Genomic DNA, 16,706 nt, shown 5'->3' with positions numbered 1-16,706 from the left:
CAGTCTCAGTCTCATCTTGAGATTTCTGGAGGAAAGGTTACTTTTTCAGACTGAGGTATAGGTAAGAACAAGTGGCTGGCTGTTTTGCATTTCTGACCTTCAGGTTGAACCCCAGTTTCTCTCTCTTAGTTTTTATTAATCATGCTTCATTCAACATGTTATTTTTTTTTATTGAGAAAAGGAAAAAAAGTTTCCGCCTCCTCCCAGCCTCCCATTTCCCTCCCCCTCCTCCCACCCTTCTCCCCCTCGCCCCACTCCTCTCCCCCTCCCTCTCCAGTCCAAAGAGCAGCCATGATCAGAGAGTCCGGTTTTATCCCATGCTTTTTCAGTCACAGTCCAGCTGGCCTTGGTGAGCTCCCAATAGATTAGCCCCACTGTCTCAGTGGGTGGGTGCACCCCCCCGTGGTCCTGACATCCTAGCTCGTGTTCTCCCTCCATCTGCTCCTCATTGGGACCTTGGGAGCTCAGTCCAGTGCTCCAGTGTGGGTCTCTGTCTCTATCTCCATCCATCACCAGATGAAGGTTCTATGGTGATATGTAAGATATTCGTCAGTATTGCTATAGGATAGGGTCATTTCAGGTTCCCTATCCTCAGCTTCCCAAGGGACTAACTGGGGACATCGCCTTGGGCTCCTGGGAGCCACTCTATGTTCAAGTCTCTTGCCAACCCTAAGGTGGCTCCCTTAACTAAGATATGTGCTTCCCTGCTCCCCTATCCAACCTTCCTTTATCCCAATCTTCCTGTTTCCCCAAGTTCCCCCAGTCCTCCCCTTCTCACTTTTCTCTCCCCGTCCCCCCTTATCCCCCAACCCCCCCACCCCCAAGATCTCAATTTTCTCCCCGGCAATTTTGTCTACTTCCCATAGCCAAGAGGATAACTATATGATTTTCCTTGGGTTCACCTTCTTATTTAGCTTCTTTAGGTTCACCAGGTATACACTCCGTGACCTTTATTTAAGGCTAGAAACCAATTATGAGTGAATACATCCCATGTTCATCTTTTTTGGGTCTGGGTTACCTTGCTCAGGATAGTGTTTTCTATTTCCTTCCTTTTGCATGCAAAATTCGAGAAGTCATGTTTTTTTTACCGCTGAGTAGTATTCTAATGTGTATATATTCAACATTTTCTTCATCCATTCTTCCATTGAGGGGCATCTAGGTTGTTTCCAGGTTCTGGCTATTACAAAAAAGACTGCTACGAACATAGTTGAACAAATGCTTTTGTCATATGATAGGGCATCTTTTGGGTATATTCCCAAGAGTGGTATTGCTGGGTCCAGGGGTAGGTTGATCCCGAATTTTGTGAAGGCTTAGCCTATGATGTGAAAGAACAGTATAATAGCTGTCAAATAAAGTAAGGTTCAAAATGTTTTGCTATTTTCCTCCTTGCCTTTATATTTATCTAGCATGTTCTTTTACTCTGTTTAAAAGTCCTTAACTCTGTCAATGTTCCTGCTATTGTTATCTGTCACTAATGTAACAGGCAGGTTCTTCAGGCTCGCCATGTAAAACAAAGATCAGTAGCTCTCTAGGAATCATCAAGGCCTTCATTGCTATTCTGGGAATGTTAAGGCACCCAAATATTTTAATTCAGAATGTATAGGGCTTTCAGCAAATCCAGGCTGGAAAAGTCATTCTTTGCCTGCCCAGACTTTATAATGAAGCCAATAAATAATAATCTTCCCATGTTAAAAGGTTTATTTTGTGTATACATGTACAAACAAGATTATATGGATATGGGAGGTGCCCAAGGAAGCTGGGAGAAGATGTTGGAGCTTCTTGAATTGGAGTTATAGGAAATTGTGTGTCACCCAGCCTGGGTGCTTGGAATAAATGTTGGATTCTCAGGAAAAGCAGCAAGTACTCTTCATGTCTGAGTCATCATTCTCACCACTAGTCTTTCTTTAATATACATTCAAGCTGTTCTGTTCCTTTAGAGAACCTGGACTAATAATTTTTCACATTCTCTAAAATGTGAAACCAAGTTATTTTATCACCTTTTTTTTTAGTCTCTAGGATATAATCTAAAGAAAGGTGATACCTGATTTTTGTTCTTTGATTATCGACTAAATCAGAATTTATATCTCAAAAATGCACTATTTTTTTCCAAATAATATAGTGTTTTATGTTAGGAATGTTTTCAGAATTGTGAAAGAATTATATGCATATAGTGGTGTGTATACTAGAGATTTTAATTATATTGTGAGAGGAAGAGTAAAACTAGGATTTTCTTGTAACAAATAGTGCAATTTATTGTTTTGACGATAATGTTGAAGATTATTTTGAAAAGGTGTGTAAATGGCAAGTAAAACACAAGTAGTAATGATAATAACAACTAACAGAAAATATATGAAGGGTCCATTTTCATGAGTTGCTATCATGAACATATCAATATTTTCTATATATTTTGTTGGGAACATAGAAAAAGAACCAGATAATTTTCAAAGATATTAAAAGAAAGAGATTCCTACCATTTTAAGGACTGCTTTACACCACATACTCTGGGAAATAATATAAATGGGTCAAATCAAAGCATAGCCCCAGCATTAACTATGGCTTTTTTATAAAGTTTATATTATATTACATTTACTGAATGATTTCTGTGTTTAGGGAGTAGGGGTTAGTATTCTCCTTTCACCATGTGTGTCCTGGAGAGCAAACAACAATCTTCAGAGTCAGGGACAAGTACCTTTATCACTTGAGTCATCTCATTGCCCATGTTATGAATTTTGAAAAAAAAACTATGACATAGCTATAATAGGGAATATCATTGCTGAAATACATTTACATACCTCATATTTTTCTTCTCGGAATACATGATATCAATTAATAGAACAAAACCTGAGTATGAGCTTATACCGAAATTAAACATATATTCCTTGCCAAACAATTGATTTACTTGATTTCAATATATATGTAATTCCGTAATTTTCTTCACTTTGGAATCAAAGCAAAAGAGATAAGTTTCTTTTTCATGAATTTATGACCCTGGAAGCCCCATGTAAATATTTGCTTTTTTTTTTTTTTTGCTTTTCAATGTAATAATAATTTAAGTTTCCATTTTTTGTTAACTACTTTCAGTTGTAGCCTCTATAATCCTGGATGAACTTTCTCTTACTTTTAAAATTCAAAACTCCTCAAACCCACAAATTGCAGCATTTTTAAATATGTTAATAATTTTATCATTTTCTGAACTTCCAGAAATGCAGAAATTCTGGATATTTCATATATAATTAACTTGGTATTTTTTATATTTCTGTCCTTGGAATGATAATTTGAGCTAAAATTTATTACTGAAATAAAAAAATGAGATCATTAGTATTGTTTTCAAATTGAATTCTATATTTATTTTCACTTTGTGTTTTTTATCTAGGTGCATTTTCAACTGGTTACAAGTTCAGTATATTTGGTGTCTAGCCATAAATAAAGGACATTGAGCCTATAATTCGGGTTCTTAGAGAAGCTAAATAAGAAGGAGAACCCAAAGAAAAACATAGGCATCCTCCTGAATATTAACCTTCATCAGGCGGTGAAAGGAGACAGAGACAGAGACCCACATTGGAGCACCGGACTGAAATCTCAAGGTCCAAATCAGGAGCAGAAGGAGAGAGAGCACGAGCAAGGAACTCAGGACCGCGAGGGGTGCACCCATACACTGAGACAATGGGGATGTTCTATCAGGAACTCACCAAGGCCAGCTGGCCTGGGTCTGAAAAAGCCTGGGTTAAAACCGGTCTCACTGAACATTGCGGACAATGAGGACTACTGAGAACTCAAGAACAATGGCAATGGGTTTTTGATCCTACAGCACCTATTGGTTTTGTGGGAGCCTAGGCAGTTTGGATGCTCACCTTACTAGACCTGGATGGAGGTGGGTGGTCCTTGGACTTCCCACAAGGCAGGGAACCCTGATTGGTCTTTGGGCTGACGAGGGAGGGGGACTTGATTGGGGGAGGGGGAGGGAAAGGGGAGGCGGCGGTGGGAAACAGAAATCTTTAATTAATTAATAAAGAAATAAATAAATTAAAAAAGAATAAGATACAATAAATAATTTTTTAAAAATGTTTTCTGTAATCATTTACTGTTATACATTGCAGCGTTTGCTGTCAAAAGCAAAGTTGCAGGGGATAATTGAAAATAATCATTGCTCCTTGAATAACATTTGCATTTATTAGATCTATACTATAATGGATTGAATTCTTAGGTCTGTCGTGTTCTCTCTCTTCTCTCTCTCTCTCTCTCTCTCTCTCTCTCTCTCTCTCTCTCTCTCTCTCTCTCTTTCTCTCTCTTTCCTGTCTCTCCCTCTTTCTCTCCTTTGAGCTCTCAGCTACTCCTCCAGTGATGACTACCTGCTACCATGCAATCTGCCATGATGGTCATGGACTCTAACCCTCCAGATCTATAGGTCCCAAAACCGAATTGTCTCCTTGAACATAGTGTCACAATAACAGACAAATAACTAAGGCACTCCATTATTGGTGATTTTTTCTTTTGTCTTTTGGTGAAAATTTTAAATATTCCCACATCTATTCCTAGTCGGTTTCAGACTATCCATTGATATCTATTTTTTTGTATAATGATTATTTTCTCTTTCTTTCTTTCTTTCTTTTTTTTGTTTTGCTTTTTCTTTTTCTTTTCTTTCTTTCTTTCTTTCTTTCTTTCTTTCTTTCTTTTTTCTTTTTTTTTTTTTGAGACATGGTTTGTCCATAGTTTTGGAAAATGTCGTGGAACTCCCTCTTTTATACACCGACTTCAATCTCAAAGAGTGCTGCCTGCCTTTGCATCCCAACTGCTGGAATTAAAGGCATGTGCCACCACATTTGTATAATGATTATTTTCTTAAATTTCCCTACTTCTTATAGTTAAAAGAATTAATTTAAATCAATTCTATTTACCCTCCAAATGGGTTATATTCATAAATCTAGCCCACATGTAAAGATTTTTTAAATCTACTCTACTTTATAAAATGTTCATAAATTTTAAAGTCTTCCCCAGTTGCGAAAACATTTTTTTTTTTTATTTTCCTGGTTTACCACTTATTTTCAGAATTTGATTTCCTGGAGGTGCTAACCCTTTCCCCATTTCTTTTATTTCCTTTGTGCAGATAACTTAAAAATTAGTCAAACTTGAATGATTGTTAGATAGGACTCTGTCTAATGGGATGGGGGGAATACATTAACTATGTGCATTAAAACAAAAATCAAGTGAACTTTCTGCCCAAGTAGACCTTCTTGTCTAGAGCGTGGTCAAAAAGAAATTGCATCATAAAGCTACTTTTACTTTATTACCTTTGTGCTACAATGAGGTAATGCTGTTTTACTAACATAACTAATATTAGTAATTCTGGAACAACTATCCATATTCATAAATTTTCTGAAGACATTTTCAGTTTATAACATTTTTGGAAATTCTATTTTTGTTTATGACATTTATTTCATCAAAGATTCCATTCCTTAATATTTATATCTATTCTTGAAAATAACTATGTTACAATAAATCAATCAGTTTTATGTTGATATTTTATAGCTTATTATTTTCTGGAACAAAGAAAACTAGAATATTAAGCTAGGACATTTTATGTGTGACACTTTTTAGGCCAATTGATTTCCTTAATTTAAATGCTTTATTTTGCACATTTATCTGCTCATTAATGTAATTATTAATGTTTTTCAAATGTCTCATCATGGTGCACACAGTGTATCCTAACACTGAGAATAATGAGGCAGAAGATTTTTGAAAATGTTATAGAGAATCTCATTATTTTAAACAAATAATATGTTCTAAGAAAATATGACGAGCAGTTTTAAATTGAAAATTATCACCTATATCCAGAGAAGGCAATACACAAAACTGTTTTCACTAAACCCGCAAAAACTCTTTGGCTCTTAAAATATTTTAACTCTTTGTGTGTGTGTGTGTGTGTGTGTGTGTGTATGAATGCAATTTTCTTAAGTATAGAATGTTGTGGACATCATTTCATTTGTAAAAAGTTTGAAACCTAACATCAAATTACTATAAAGAACTTTGTCTTTTAAAAAATATTTAAGATGGTAATACATAGAATATAAATGGAATTGTAAAAAGAATGTGAGCTTTTGATGCAAAACCGAATATAAATACTCTACAATGAAGAAAAGCTTCAGGTATAGATATGAAAAGTATAAAACTCAGTTTTGCTCATAATTTTCCTTTTTTAAACATTATATTTTATTTTTCCTCAGCATATATATTATACCTGTTAACAGGGCTTCTCAACACGTATAGCATGCATTGATCACATCAGTCCCACTTGCCTCCCCAAGCTTTCTGAATTTCACATATTTTTATTATATTGAGCCAGGTGTGGTGGTGAACACCTGTATGACATAACTAGGGTGGCTTAATTCAGGGCCATTTTGAGCTCCACAGAAAAAACTGTATCTCCAAAACTTGTCTATTGTCCTTTAATAGTTTAAGAGCATACAAAAGTTGTTTTATTTTAAGTTTTTACTTTGTCTTTTTGGGGTAGAAGGAAAAAACAACAAAGAATAGTAAATGGATAAGTTTCTTCTCTAAGCTATTACTGTGATAAACATCAAGATCAAAATAATTATCTAGAAGATAGAGTTGATTCTATTTTCACAGAATGTTGAAAGTCTAATGTCATTATCATTTAAGAAACTGAAGCCTATTTCAGATATAAGTTGGAGGATAAATGAATGCATAACAGTGTTATGTCAACATTCCAACTAGTTCCATACGAAGAATGGAGGCTTAAGATTTCATGTTGGATTCTTTTTCTGACTAATGCTACACACTGGAGAATAAACTGATTACTAAGATCTTTATAAATTATACCTTTTCTTTTCAAACTTCATTTGTGAAAAGATATGTTATCCAGAATATTGTTGGTGATCACTTTTCTACATTATTTTCTTCATTTGCTATGTCTGGTAAATACAAAGACCAGAGTGAGAAAATCTCAGTATGCCTTAAATATTAGCTGTTGTGTGGGAAACACAAACACAGTTTTGTTATTATTTCCCTGAAGACATAGAATGCATGAGAGAGAACAAATCCCTTCAGTCTTTTAATCACCATTGCCCTTTGCCATAGTTAATGCTTATGGAAATTTGTCTAACATTTTACACTAGATTAACTTAAATCCATTCTTGTTTTATCTTTATATTCCTTTGAAATATTTTACTCAGAAGGAGGGATCCTATAAATTTTGAACTTCTAGATATGTTCCAGTTGAACAAACATCGGATTTCAGTAATTGAAGCCCAACACATCCTGCAGTGATTTTATGACCAGACATGAAGAAAATTTTCACTTTCATTGGTGGAAAAATAAATTCGCTTTCCAGAAATAGTTTTTACAAAAGTAAAAAGTGACTGTTGTACTATTTATTTAGTAAACCCAGGCTATTTTGAACATTTCTCTTCTTAATATCATAAGACCTTACAGGTTTAAGTGACAGAAAGTGAATCTTATATTCACTAATTGATGTGGGAAAATTGTCTGTAATCTGCCAATCATGTTTTAAATGAACGCTAATTAGCCAAGCAGAAAAACCAGACAGGAAATAAAAATAATGCAATAAGAAGAGGAGAATTCTGGGAAGGAAGAAGGTGACTGCTCCCAGTCCTGCGCAGACCACTGAGAAAACAGGATGTGAACTGCCAGCTAAAAAAGGTACTAAGCTATATGACAAAAATAGATCAAAATAATGGGTCAATATAAGCTACAAGACCTAATAAGTATCCTGAGCTAATGGGCCAATCACCTTTATAACTTATAAAGATCTCTGTGTGATTTTCATTGGGGCTTGCCGGCTGTGGGGTACCGGGCAGGACAGAAACCCCAACAAGCCAGCCCCACATGTTACAAGCAGGAGCTGTTCATGTTACAAATACTAAGTACATTCAATGACTAATCACTTTGAAATGTATGTCTTTGTGCTGCTTAGCTTCATGTATTCGTGCCGATTTCCTATATTGTCATTGTTGCTTTTAGTCTTCCTTTTTAATTGTAATATTTTACACATAAAAACTGTTACAACAGAGAATAAAAAGAAACTTTAAAATACATTGCAATATGGTTCTTGTCAGGGTTTGCATACTAATGCTGTGATAAAACTATAACCAAAGGTAACTTAGAGAGGAAGGAGCTGATTTTATCTTAAGGTTTACAGTCCATCCTGAAGGTAAATCAGCTGTAAGTTTGAAAATGAAGGCAGGAACTAAAGCAGAGACTACTGATTAATATCTGGAAACAAAACTGATAATAGTAAGCTATACTTTCTCACATCAATAATTACTTCAAGGAAACCTCCATTGATATAACCACAGACCAAGGTTTCTGAAGACATTTTTAGTTGAGATTGCCTCTTTCATAATTACTCCAGCTAGAGTTAAGTTGACAAAAAACTAACTTATATCACATGATTACATTTAACAGCATTGTTAAAAACTGTCGTATAATACTTTTCTTTCTCTTGAAGATGCCTTTAATTCTATAATTACATCTAAGTCCATTGTAAAAATGTTTTGATGAAAATTAAACCCCAGAGTAGAGACTGTCCAATCTTCATGCAGCAAAAATCAATGAAACTTTCTAACTACTCAAAATATAGTAATTCATTCCTCCAGTAAATCAAAATTTTAAATTTGTACTATTAAAAATCTACCCTATTATATCATGACAAAATTAATTATGAAGGAAAAATCCCTAAAACCTTGCTAAGCAATTCAGTTATCAAAACTATGTAGTAGTTATCATTATCATCTAACATTACTGAAATTTATTATTACTGAGGTTATTACTTATTTACAGTTTAACTGATTGACATAGAAATATACGTGTACAATGGGAAAATAAATTCCCCCATGATGGTAGAGCAATTACTTAAATATCAGCAAAATATATCAACAGTCATGTATTTCATTAATGGTGCTTAACAATAATTCTTAGATATGACTGGGGATGAATAGTTATCACTTCATACAATGTCTGCATTTACCTGTGCCTCTTTCTGGAATTTGGTTCAATGGGGTAGATATAAATAGTATTTTAAAATGTAACTTATCTTTAATATACATTTTAATATAAATGTATAATCAATGTACAGTAAATACGCCACTATAGAAGGAATCATCACATTTTTCCAGTAAGTAAATATTTGAGGTGTATGAATATTAGTACAATTAACTTGTTTTATGTGTTGGTGGAAGCTAAATATAATTGTGAAACGACTTTGTGAAAATATTTTAAACTATATTCTGCTTAAAAAGCACAATGTATATTTCTAAGGATTTGTATAAGAACAAAGAAATAAAATGATATGTAGATCTATTACAATTATTAATTTACTAACTATAATATTTTAGTCAATGATCAATAGCCCTCATTGAATAGAACAATAGTAAATATGTGAATATTTTATTGCTGGATATGAAAATACAAAGGCAAAATAGGACCATCACATAAGAATTATTACTATCCAGATGAAATTGCCATTTTAGGAATAGGGCACTAAAATACCTAAGTAAGAGAAGTGACATTAGAGGGCTATATCTGTGCCCAGCAATTACAATCTATCACTATGAATGTAGGATATTTAAATTAAAGGTTGGCATCTCAGTAAAAACATCCTTCAAAATAAGTTACTTTTTGGAAAATATAATGGCCAGTTTTATGTGAACTTGATACAACCTAGGGTCATGAGGGGGGAGGGAACCTCAATTGAGAGAATGCCTCCTTGATATTGAGCTGTAGGGAAGTCTATAGGGCATTTTTTCTTAACTAGTGACGTATGAAGGAGGACCCAGCCTACTATGGATGGTGCCATCCCTGAGATCAAAGTCATGGGTTTTATTTAAAGCAGGTTGCGAAAACTATGAGAATCAAGCCAGTAAGCAACAATCCTCTGTGACCTCTGCATGAGTTCATGCCTCCAGGTTACTGTGTGAGTTTTTCCCTGACTTCCTTTGATGTTGAAATGTAATATGAAACCATGAGCAAGATCAAGTCTTTCCTATCCAAACTTCTTTTAGACATGGTGTTTCACCAAACCAGTAGTAACCCTAACTTTCCTAAAAGAAGATATGTAATTAGAAAAAGGGAGAATAAATAAAATAATTTCATCTTTATTTAAGTCTAATGTCATTAGTATTTTCCAGTTAAATCTGAAAGGAATGCATTTGGGAAAGCAAAAGCAGAACAAATAACCATCCTTGTACAATTCTTAGTACTCTACTTAGATGCATATGTGATAAGCAGAAAATGACTAGTTCAAACCCTTATGATTAAATTGATAGTTCATGAATTGGGATCTGCAGTTAACCCAAGTAAAACTCATATAATTTCAGTAGAGACTCCACAAAATATTAAAGATAACCACTAATAACATTATGATATGTAATAATTTTGCTGTAGAGAGCTTTGTACCAATGAAGGTGTCTTGCATGCTAATTGAGATGAAGGAGAAATAAAAGGAAATTTGTCTTATAGCTTTGCCTGGAAAAAAATGGCATTTTCCCACTGAAATGGCAAGGTATCCGGGGAAGTGAAAAATGGTCCCTTATGAAACTCCAAATGAAATCTACACAGTGAGAGAAGACTGGGAATAATTAAGGATAGCCCAGAAGAGGCATGAAAAATTGAAAAGAAGTTGTTTATTTCATTTATAAAACTTGTTTCTATGTGATATTTCTTTCTGAGTTCTTGAGGGAGCTTCACATATTTCATGTATTCAACAAATATAAATTATAGACTCTGAATATTAGTACTAAAAGGAAGTAGCCAAAGTATCCATAATATTTTCTTTTTAGAAATTTACTCTGGATGTAGACACAAATTAACACTTTTTTGAGACAGACTAGAACCTTGGCAGTCCTCAATCTATATACACCAGGCATCCCTCAAACTCATAGAGAATTACCTTCCTTTGTATCCTTAGTTCTGGGATTAATGGTGCGCCCCCATCATTTCAGGTGTAACTGTTGCACAAGTAATGCCAAATACCACACTTGGGGGCATAACTCTCATGATGAGCATGAGAAAGCATGGTACAGTTTTAGCTGAGTGAGAAGGCTTCATTGAGTAAGGTACCAAGTCAAATAAAGAATTATGGGTTAATTTAAGTCCTAAGAGCTAGCTTGTAATAAGCCTGAGCTAATAGGCCAACCTATAATTAACATAAGCCTCTGGGTGTTTTGTTGTGGACAACAACATTTCCTCTGGCTAGAAGGAAATTTCTGCCTACAATTTATTTATTGCAAAGTTTGTCCAAAATTTTCACTGGCTTCTTAAAACTGAGAAGCTTATTCTAGAATTTATAAGAGAAACAAAATGACCTAGAATAATGCAAATGATCTTAAAAATAAACAAGGAAACTGGACATTTCACACACCTAGATCTGAAACCTAATATCATGAAACTTTAAGAGGCATAAAGCAAAACAATTAAATGGAGGAGAAATAATAGTTAACAAAGAAATATTGACATTTGCAGGCAATTGAGTTTTGATGAGGAATTAAGCTAATGTCATGGTAGAGGAATAACCCTCCCAACAAATGTTATAGTAAAAACAGGATTCATGTTATAAATTACTTGATAAATAACAACCTCCAATTCTATATCTGTATAAATGCATTTGAATTTATATGAAATTGAAATATCCATCCACTATATATAAGATTCAGTGCATCAGAAATTCTTTGTTCTATTCCACTTTAAATATTTAAATATTATTTTAATCTCCAGTGCATAAAGTTAATCCACAAAAGTTAGAACATTCTATCCATTCTCCTAGACACTATGTGCAATTTCTTTCAGTATAATGGTATTTTAAAAGATATTCAACTTGTTTATATTTGATTTTTCCCTTGAGATTTAGATTGTTGCTTCTCAAGTACATTATTTTATTCTAAGGCACAGTGCACCCTAACTACATATTTTGTCATCCTTAGTTGTTTAACGATTTAAATAAATGTATTAATTACAGAATTATTTACTAAATTATAAAATGACTAATCAAGAAAGAAACTACAGTGTTAGTATTTTCCTGCCTATTTTTGTCCTGAAATAATAAAATCCTCATTATCATTTTACAAATGAGCATAGAGAATATAAGAGTGGGTGTTGATACATAAACATATATATGTATATTATACATACATGAATATACATAAATCATTCTCAGGGATGGTCAAGAAAGTAGAAAATCAAAATAAAGTAATATTAGCCATTAGCACAATAATTATAAAACTAGAGATACTATAAAAGAAATCTATAATTTTTTAAAATATATAGTGTGTATATTTTATATATTTTATATTTATATATGTATAATCTCCACCAATAAATATTAAGTCTTGTGACTAAATTGAATATATTGGAGGATGATTTGAGAAATCTGACATCCAGATTGCATCTTAGACTAAATGAATCAATATTTCTCTTATTAGTGCTATATACTTAAGAAATAAATATATAAGGAGACTAATAGATTAATCCAATATACATTATTAAATGTTTATCAAATAGAAGCATTCATTTGATAAGTGAAGGATTATAGATAATTATAAACTAATGCTCTGAGAAGCACACCAGTCAGAGTATATATGCAAAATCATTTTAAAGTAGCCTATATCTGATGAAGTACTGGTGGCAGGCAAATATTGAATCTAGTTTTCTTTTTTTCCTTCAGATAAAATCCATTTGGGGTGAGGTTGCTATCATTTCAGGATTTTTTTCACAAGTGTTACAATAAGGCAGAAATAATCTCCTCTAGTTAGTCCCATGGGTAAGCTTTTAAAATCTAATAACTGAACTCTGGTGAGCAACTCATTACTTGATGAGTGTACTATGGTTGAGAGAATAAAATAATTTTTGTTTACCAGGACTCACAAATGTTTGAGGCTGCTACTGTTTCTATTTTCAAATCAATATATTTTTATTATTTATTTAGTTAGTTTATCTCAGACACAGTTTTTGTTTAGCTCTGGCTATCCTGGAACTTACTCTGTAGACAAGGGTGGTCTTGTATTACTTCTGTGCCCTGTGTTCTGGCATTAAAACCGTGCACCTTCAGGCCTGTGCCTGAACTTTTGATAAAAATACAAATTGTCCATATTTTTACTGGCAGTTTATAAAATAGATTTATCTTAGTTTGAGAGTATTTATAAGACTCTAGACGTATTATGCCTTTCCCCTAAAGCAGAACACTTCATAGCATTTTTATTACTCATATTTTGTATTGTAGGTTTATGTTTAATAACGCTCTTTTTCATTTTAGTCTGACTATATCTCTTACATGAATTATTTAAATAGGAAAATAAAATATAGATAATTTGTGGCATAATTTAATAGTAAGATTTATATAAATATGAATAAAATGAAATTATATTATGAATAGTGCTTTGACAATGCAAATTAAATAATCAGATATCTATTTTCATTTAGTTCATCTCTCAGCTTTCACAAGACTGAAATTTAGTGTTGAGTGTTCTCTTCTCAGAGATAGTGCCACGAGCCTACTAATTTTTTACACTTACAACTTATCTAGCTTTCCTTTCATCTTCATTTCCTTTCTATTGAAAGAGGATGGTGTCTTCTCTTAAGGGTACCTGTAACTTAATCAGACATATATGAAAAATGAAAAATAATCTTTATATATAATGTAATTTATATTAATAAAATAAGCAGCATTAGCTTTCCCATGTAAGATATATTATTTTCAGGTTTCAGGCTTAATAACATGAAATAATTTTCTTGTTAGTTAACAAAAAATTAATTGAGAAATTCATACATGTATATAATGTGTTTTTATCAAGTTAAGCCCATTACTTCCCTTCCAGCTTTGTCTTTATCTCCCCCATCACATTTCCATTCCATCTTCATGGGATCTCTTTCCATCAAATGAGTACACTTAGTTCTGCCTGTGTGAATAATATCCTTCTAAAAAAGCCATATACCTGTGTGCATACATAAACATATATGTGTTTTTATGTATAAATCTGTGTCTGTATGTGATATATATTTACATAATATGCTTGGAAATGAATGAATATCAGTAAATATATTTATTTGATCAATTAAATTAACATTTATTTTTAATATTAAAAATTAAGTAACTATTTAATTGTAAAATATATAAATTATAAAGGTCTAATTTAAATTTCAAAATGATTCTTGTAATTTTGCTTTTGATCCTATCCTCAAAATGATTCTTTAATAATTGGAATAGAATCCATGATTCAATAAATTTAAATAGCAACAAAATAATTTAGAAAAATTATATTGTCCAAATACAGTATATTACCAGTAATTTTTTGTTCCTATGGAATGAATATCAATATGTACTATTCTTTAAATTAAGTAAACATGTTATTCTATCCAACATATGTTATAATCTTTTTGTAGTATATGTACCTAGAAATTATAATACATTCTAAGAAAATCTTGTGTATCATTACAAGAAAAATTAAAGTGGTAACTAAACTAGAAATTATGAACATATGTTTATAATTTTTTTGCTATACTAACTATAATCAGAGTTTCCATTTTGGTGGTATTGCTTATATTTATTTTGGTTTTGCATCCCAACATCCATTTCCCCTCCCTCATTCCTTTCAATTCCTTCCCACACTTTTTCTCTTCACTCCCCCATCCCCTCTTTCTTTTTTTTTACTTCAGAAAAAGGCTTATCTCCTATGAATATCAGCCAGCCATACTATATCATGTTACAGTAAAACTAATCAATTTCTCTCATATTAAGGCTGGAAAAAGCAATCAAGAAGGAGTCATGGGGTCACAAAAGGATGCTACAGAGTCAGAGACAGCCCCTGCTTGCATTTTTAGGTGTCCCACAAGAATATCAAGTTACACAATTGTACCATATATGCATAGGACCTAGAGCAATCCTGTGCAGGCACACTACTTGCCATTTCAGTTTCTGTGAGACCCTGTGAGCCCAGTTTAGTTGATTCTATGAGTTTTCTGTAGGTGTTTTTGACCCCTCTGCCTCATGTAATTCTCCGTCCTCATCTTCCACAGGGTCCCCCTAGTTCTGCCTAATTTTTGGATATTAATCTCTGCAACTGTTTCTGTAACATGAGCAGTCTGCTTGTTTGTCTTGGGGTTTTTGTTCCACCCGGTACACCACAACTGTTTAGCCCCAATGAAAATCACACATAGGTCTCTATAAGTTATAAGCTGATTGGCCCATTAGCTCTAGCCTCTCACTGGCTAACTCTCACATCTTGATTAACCCGTTTTTCTAATCTATATTAGCCATGTGGCTTAGTACCTTTTTTCAGTGAAGCAGATCACATCCTGCTGCTTCAGTGGTCTGGGCAGGAGTGGGAGGAATCAACTTCCTCCTTTCCAGAATTCTCCTGTTCTCATTATATCATTTCTACTTCCCGTCTGGTTTTCCCACCTATAGTTCATGTCTGGCCAATAATTAGTGTTTATTTAAAACATGATTGACAGAATACAGAAAATTCTCCCACACTACTTCCCCCTCTTTAAAAAAAAAGGAAAATATCCATAGTCCATTTTTTGGGAATGTGGTCATAGTATTCCAGGCTACTTCCAGCTGGTTGGGCACTGATAATTTTATGGGGACCTAAAGAAAATATAGAGTTCTGATCAAATCCTGACTGAAGTATCCTATGAGTCTTGATCATCTCAGGCAGCCATATTGAACCTGTTCTGGATGAAGAATTCAGACATCTGGGCCATCTATTCCTGCTGGAGACTTCTCAGGTGGCCTTCCTTGATCAAACTGGAGTTTGCTTAACTCTGAATAAATCCACAGCCTCTCATTTGCTGTGGAAACAAAAGCAAAATCTCTTCTCCAAAGTAACATACCTTTTGACTTCAACTGTGAAGTCAAGGCATTTTCAAAATACCTATCTTGGATTAATTCAACAGCATTTATAAGCAATTATCTGAAAGGGAAGCCCAGCCAATCACCTTTTTGGTAGGGCATGTTCCCATTGGGCTAATATTTACTTACAAATCTTGCGGGTGTGCTTTCCGCTTCCTCTTTGTTTTTCCTGTGCTTCGTGGGAACTCTGGCTTTATAAGTTCCACTGTTCCTCCCTTTATTAAAGCTGAATATTTTATAATAAAGCTTGTCTGGTTAATTCTATAGACCACCCATCAACAAATTCCTTTTAGCAGCTGTTGCTCCCTCCTTAGCGTTCAAACAATTCAAAGAGAGCATAATAGCATACAGTATCAAGATTCTTTGTGTGTTTTCCATCTCTATGTGGCTTTATTTTAACCACTATTTCTTTTATTTTTACTTTTAACTTTTGGCTTTTTGAGACAGATTCTCTGTATATCTTTGTCCTGGAATTCCCTCTGTAAACCAGGTTATCCTTAAACTCACAGAGATCCAACTGTCTCTGCCTCCCAGGCTTCTTTCTTTCTTTCTTTCTTTCTTTCTTTCTTTCTTTCTTTCTTTCTTTCTTTCTTTCTTTCTACTCTAAGAACTTTATCCTTTATCCTGTATATATTTTTAACACTTTGTAAAACATTTAGAGTTTTTTTTTAACTCTTTGAATCTCTCTTTAGTGTATATCTCTCCTTTTGTGATCACATGGGTCTTTAATTTGTTAATAAATATGGAGAAGTTTTTTTGTCACAACTTTATGTTTTTTTAAGTTCTTTGCCAGGAAGAAAGCTGCAACATTGTGTCCATAGCTCCA

At 33.5% G+C, this 16,706-nt stretch overlaps 1 long non-coding RNA gene across 1 annotated transcript in view; it reads right to left on the bottom strand.

Annotated features, from left to right (window-relative positions):
- Positions 1-302: 302 nt before the first annotated feature.
- Positions 303-16,706, bottom strand: part of LOC126492798 (uncharacterized) — a 236,383-nt gene continuing 219,979 nt past the window's right edge. The window contains exon 3 of the long non-coding RNA XR_007589679.1: positions 303-525. This is a non-coding gene — a long non-coding RNA (uncharacterized lncRNA). The remainder of the gene's footprint in view (positions 526-16,706) is intronic.

This window comes from Alexandromys fortis, unplaced genomic scaffold, assembly GCF_014885135.2.
Source record: "Alexandromys fortis isolate MF-2015 unplaced genomic scaffold, M_Fortis_MF-2015_v1.1 scaffold_315, whole genome shotgun sequence".
Taxonomy (NCBI): Eukaryota; Metazoa; Chordata; class Mammalia; order Rodentia; family Cricetidae; genus Alexandromys; species Alexandromys fortis.
The sequence above is the reverse complement of the archived record's forward strand: the minus strand, read 5'-3'. Positions and strand labels throughout refer to the sequence as shown.